The sequence below is a fragment of the Pseudophryne corroboree genome, chromosome 7 (assembly GCF_028390025.1).
Source record: "Pseudophryne corroboree isolate aPseCor3 chromosome 7, aPseCor3.hap2, whole genome shotgun sequence".
Taxonomy (NCBI): Eukaryota; Metazoa; Chordata; class Amphibia; order Anura; family Myobatrachidae; genus Pseudophryne; species Pseudophryne corroboree.
Genome location: NC_086450.1, coordinates 256,926,883 through 256,932,969, shown reverse-complemented (window position 1 = coordinate 256,932,969; position 6,087 = coordinate 256,926,883). Strand labels below are relative to the sequence as shown.

The 6,087-nt window shown below is 45.1% G+C and overlaps 1 pseudogene; it reads right to left on the bottom strand.

The window, feature by feature from the left end:
• Positions 1-1,047: 1,047 nt before the first annotated feature.
• On the bottom strand, positions 1,048-1,152 carry LOC134946686 (U2 spliceosomal RNA; annotated as a pseudogene).
• Positions 1,153-6,087: the final 4,935 nt, after the last annotated feature.

Genomic DNA, 6,087 nt, shown 5'->3' with positions numbered 1-6,087 from the left:
GCACTGTGGGAGGTGCTTGACTCCTTCTGGGCACGAGGTGTCCTTTTGCAGGACGACGATCACAGCCCACTTTCCAGTCCAGAAGCTGTTCCCATCCAGAACCCTTGTGGGGTCCTTCTTGACGGTACAGAACCGGCTGAGGAAGGTGACAATGTCCTTGATGGGCGTGTGTGGGTTCCTCATTGAAACCGTCACCCGCCTTTCCTCTCTTTGAATAGGGCAATTGCCCACAAAGCGGGAGAAAGGGGATTCGGGTCTCGCCGATTTCACTGCCTCCCAGTACCTCTTGCAGATGGCAAGGGAGGCGAAGGTGACGTAGAAGATCCCCTTCAGGTAATTCTGGATGCTGAGGGTTTCAGCGGTCGAGAAGCCCTGGTCCAGGATCATCTTCTTCCCAAAGGTCTCCACTGTCATGTCCGGCATCCGTCCATCCACCTCCTTCAACTTCATCACCACGGTGAATCTCATCCAGGGCTCCAGGGACGGTTTGTCTTTGGTGCTCGCCTGGGTGGGTGCCGCTGGCGGTGTTGCTGCAGGGGTTGTGGCGCTGGGTGCGGCCGATCCGGTGGGGGCTTTGGCGGTTTTTTTCGCCGTCTTGGCCTGGCTCTTCTTGGCGAGGGTGGCCGGAGTGGAGGCAGAGGCTGGAGCAGCTGGGGCTGGAGCAGCGGGGGCTGGAACAGCGGCGGCTGGGGCAGCGGTGGCCATACTCACGGGTCCTTTGGCGTAGAAGGCGGGGCGGAGGATCAGCGCTGTCGTCGAGAGGAGGAGAGGCGGTCGGTCGCTTCAGAGGGCAGAGCCAGCAAGTCTAACCCTCCAGTGCAGGTAGGGGGCGCTGCAGAGCTTCTCCGGCGAAGTCCCTTTTCTCCACGCAGTCTTGCTGGCGGAGGGGGGGTGTCTTCTCCAGAGGGCAGAGCAAACAAGTCTAACCCTCTGCTGTAGCTGGGGAGCGATGCAAATCTTCACCCTCTTCAAGCGATCTTCTCCTTCTCCTCGCAGTCTCGGCTTTCGATTTTTCTGGCTTCTCGGCCCGGGTGCAGCTTAGCCCTGAGAAGGACAATTGTCGGTCCAAGAAACAAGGTAGCACCGTCAGTCAGCGTGAACTGATAAGAACAGATACTACACTTGATCTTAGCCAAAAGGCCAAGAAGCGACTACACTTGATCTTAACCAAAACGGCTAAAACTTAGCCATAGGCCGAAATGGGGTGAAGGAAAGTGCAGTGCACCAAAACATAAGCTGACACAATCATGGAGAATGCGCCAGCATATATGCTCTTCTATCTATATTTTGCAAACCTACTCTTGTCCCCTCCAGCTGCTCCATGTAGATTTGACGTCTTGCAAGGTGCATAACCCACTGACAAGCAGGCACACTCCTGCGTGAGTTTTGTCTCTCACTAGCTGGATGATACACAATCATTTGCATGTGCTCCACCTCCGACACACCGCCCACCTATACACCTAGTCACCAGAGCCACCCACAAGCCAACTGGCTCCGTGATTTAATTTGCACAGTGCAGTCATCCAGGCAGCATGTATTTCTCAATGGAAGGATCCCTGGTTCCATGGAATCTTCTGCATTGGTATGCTGCGGAAAAAAAGGATTTAAACATTTAGCTAGCTTGCATTCAATTTACCTGCGGCTTGGCTCTAGCACATGGGTCTTCAACCTGTGGCCCTCCAGCTGCTGTGAAACTACACATCCCAGCATGCCCTGCCACAATTTTGCTATTAAGGTATGCTAAAACTGAGGCAGGGCATGCTGGGATGTGTAGTTCCACAGCAGCTGGAGGGTCGCAGGTTGAAGACCCATGTTCTAGCATGCCTGTTTTATGATGCATGTTCCGTGATGTCACAATCAGCTTGGAATGGGGTGTCTAGCATGCATTTGCTGACAGCCACTTGAGGAAGACACACATCTGGAGCTACAGCGTATCGGAGGTCTTCGATGCCTTTCCAACAAATGCACACCACCTGCCGCTGGTCTGGACACAAAACAATGCCCACAATCAAAGGCCCAAAATGCCCAACTACAGGATTAATGTAAGTAGTGAATTTAGGAATGAATTTAGATGTAGGAAATTAAGTTAGATCACAAGTACATTCGAATTCAGATCTAAAGTCTAGGTAGGCCTCACGTCCTGGCAGCCCCCAGCATTTAAAAATGCCTTGATTAGAAGTAGAGAATTAAATGTAGATAAGAAGTAGACACAAAATAAGACTCCACAGAGCAGTTTTCAGGTGTCTTTATCAATTGTTGCATTTAAGAAAATCAAGCAATTAGGGAACAAAATGTTGTGACAATGTAACCCTACTTGCAACATAGTACTAAATAAGTTTGTCTGTGTAAGACATTTGCAAAGGCGCATCCAAAACACATTGGAAAATGCAACTGAATCTGTTTTTGGAGGATAGAATAGGAAATGTACATCGGTTCTGCAAGTACTGAAAGCTCTTCTCCCAGCTCCCTTTTCTGAAAAGCCATTTAATATATGGTTCCCAGATAGGGGACATATCAGATATTGGCTTTCAAAAGCAGCAAATATCATACTACTATTCCATCCTGGAATATCTTCGGTTTTTCACCAACAAAGAAAATGATCCCTCCAGCAGACCCTTCAACCATGATACAAGATTGCAGCCAAAAGGCTGAGAAGCGACTACACTTGATCTTAACCAAAATGGCTAAAACTTAGCCATAGGCCGAAATGCGGTGGATGAAAGTGCAGTGCACCAAAACATAAGCTGACACTATCATGAAGAATGCCCCAGCATATATGCTCTTCTATCTATATTTTACAAACCTACTCTTGTCTCCTCCAGCTGCTCCATGTAGATTTGACGTCTTACAAGGTGCATAACCCACTGACAAGCAGGCACACTCCTGCGTGAGTTTTCTCTCTCACTAGCTGGATGATACACAATCATTTGCATGTGCTCCACCTCCGACACACCGCCCACCTAACCACCCAGTCACCAGAGCCACCCACAAGCCAACTGGCTCCGTGATTTAATTTGCACAGTGCAGTCATCCAGGCAGCATGTATTTCTCAATGGAAGGCTCTCTGGTTCCATGGAATCTTCCGCATTGGCATGCTGCGGAAAAAAAGGATTTAAACATTCAGCCAGCTAGCATTCAATGTACCTGCGGCTTGGCTCTAGCACAGGGGTGGGCAATTATTTCAGCTGGGGGGCCGCTTAACACTTCCAGCGAATATTCGAGGGCCACATACAAAATATCTTGTATATACAATATCTATCACAAAAATGCTGTTAGATTTTGATAAAAAAAATATTTTATTATACTAAGCAAACAGAATAAGAAAATGAACACTGATACAATATAGAACACAGTAAATGTCTAGGTAGGAGTAAAAGGAACAGAAATGGAGGAAGAGGAGGAGAAGACAGAAAGAAGACAGAAAACAAGAGAGAGAAAAAATAACAAACACTCAAGCCTTCGTACAATCAAATGGAGTGTCCGTTTAAAAAAAAAAAGACTAACAATCAAAGGTGGAATTAACAATTACATAAAAGAGTCAGTGAGATGATTGAAACCTCTGATGCGCATTAACCAGAAAAGCGAAGTCAGGCATCATCTCTGTTGTCGCAATCCGAAGCACAGCTGCAAGGTGCTCATCATTCATGGAAGATCTGTGTTTTGACTTGTTAAATTTCATCACAGAAAATGCCTGCTCGCATATGTAGGTTGAACCAAATAGCACAAGCATCTTCCGCGCATGAGCCTTGATCTTTGGAAAGTTTTGACCATTGAGAGAGGCATAAAACCGTGGAAGAGGTTCTGATTTGAATTGCTCTTTAAGCAAAGCATCACACTGCAGGTCAATAAGCTCAAGTTGAAGATCACAAGGAGCATTGTCGACATCAAATGTGAAAGGTGAGGAGACCAAAGATAAATCTTTTTCTATTGTTTTGAAATCATTGAATCTCCGTGAAAACTCCCCATGTAAATCGAGTACTGATGATGCATATTTTTCCAGATTTTCATCTGAAACAGCAACTTGATGCAAAGTGCAGAAATGAGTGAACTGCTTGTTCCTTAAATGACGGGAGAAAAGCAGCAATTTGGTCATAAATGACTTCACGCTAAAATGCAGATCATGAGCAAAAAGCCCCTTCCCTTGCAATCTTAGATTTAATTCATTCATGTGGCCCATAACATCAACAGCAAATGCGAAATCAGATAGCCAATCCTTATTTTTCAGCTGGGGAAAATCGGGTTCTTTTCCTTTCATGTTTAGAAACACTCCAATCTGCTCTCTCAGCTCCCACACTCTTTTCAAAACATTCCCCAAGCTAAGCCATCTCACATTGGTATGATACAGGATATCTGTGTGCTCAGCTTCAGTCTCCTCTAGCAGAGCTACAAATTGTCTGTGATTTAATCCTCTTGTGCGAATGTAGTTGACCACTTTTGTAACTGTGTCCACAACGTTGCTTAATTTTAAAACACTTTTACAAAGGACCTCTTGATGTATGATGCAATGTAGAAAGACAATTTTGAGTTCTGGATTCTTTTCACTGACTTGGTCTTGAATTCTTTTTAGCAATCCAATATTTTTTCCTGTTAGATTGGGGCTTCCGTCAGTTGTCACACCAGCCAATTTTTCCCACTGCACTCCAAGTTTGGATACACACTGATTTACAGCCTCCAATAAATCCTTTCCAGTTGTTGTATCTTTCATGGACTGCATTGATGCCAGTTCTTCTATAATATCAAAATTTTCATTGATACCTCGAATGAAAATCATCAACTGGGCTGTGTCTTTGACATCACAACTTTCATCCAGTGCTAACGCAAAATATGACATATTGTTGACTTTCTTTTTTAATTGCAGTTCCATATTCTCGGATATGTCCTCAATGCGCCTCACAACAGTTCGCCGTGACAAGCTAATATTTTCAAACATTTTTTTCTTGTCTGGGCACAATATTGCAGCAGAGTCAACCATACATTCCTTTATAAATTCTCCTTCGGTGAACGGCTTACTGTTCTTGGCGATTTTGTGTGCTATTAAATAGCTCACCTTTGTAATTCCATCCTGTGCAGATGACAATTTTGTGAAAAATGTTTGCTCTTTTTGGATTCGAGCAACCATCTCATTGGCTTTCTCCAATTTGTCTTAGGCAGATAAATTTTTATACTTCAAAGCATGCTTTGTCTCGAAATGGCGATTTAAATTATATTCTTTGAATACTGCCACGGATTCCTTACAAACTAAGCACACTGCTTTTTCACCAACAAGGAAAAAAAAATATTTAGGAGTCCATTCTTTGTTGAATTTTCTGCATTCACCGTCTATCTTTCTTTTCTTTGTGAAACTCATTTCTTAGTCTGTTGATTTTAAATCAAAATCAAAATTTAGGCAATAAATATATACAAGACTCACACAGTGGTGCGCATTACTGACATCTGTATGATGTTTTTATGTTCTCCGATGTTTGTATGGCTTTCCTCCCACACCACAAAAATATACTGGGAGGTGTTGCGGAATTCATACTGTAAGCGTCAAAAGGGAGGGGACTGATATGAATGACAAATATTTGTAGGAGTAAGTCCTGGGCTGCGCAGAGACTGCACAAAGTAGATTTTTGCAGCTCTTCGTACACATACGATCGCACACTTGCATAGGCGAATTTACACTCCCCCTGGGGGCGGCGACTACCCGAACGCAGGACAGCAAAATTAGCAGCACAGTGATCAAGTCTGCATCAGCCCTTTAATCAGCAGTTGCAGCAAAATGCATATGCAACCAACTCAAAATAAGACTCGTTATAGGGCCCAAGTCAGACACGATCACTGCTGTGCATTTTTGCACAGCAGATGATCGGCTTTGAACTGTGCATACACTGCAATGTGCAGGCACGTCAGTCTGCAGCGCCGGGATGGTGCGAACAAAGCGATCGCACAGGCGTTCGCAAGCCGATTGACAGGAAGAGGACGTTTGTGGATGGCAATTGACCGTTTTAGAGGAGTGTCTGGAAAAACGCAGGAGGCACCAGGCATTTCGAGGGAGGGTTATCCGACGTCAGCTCCGGCCCCGATCATCGCAGCGTCTGAGTAAGT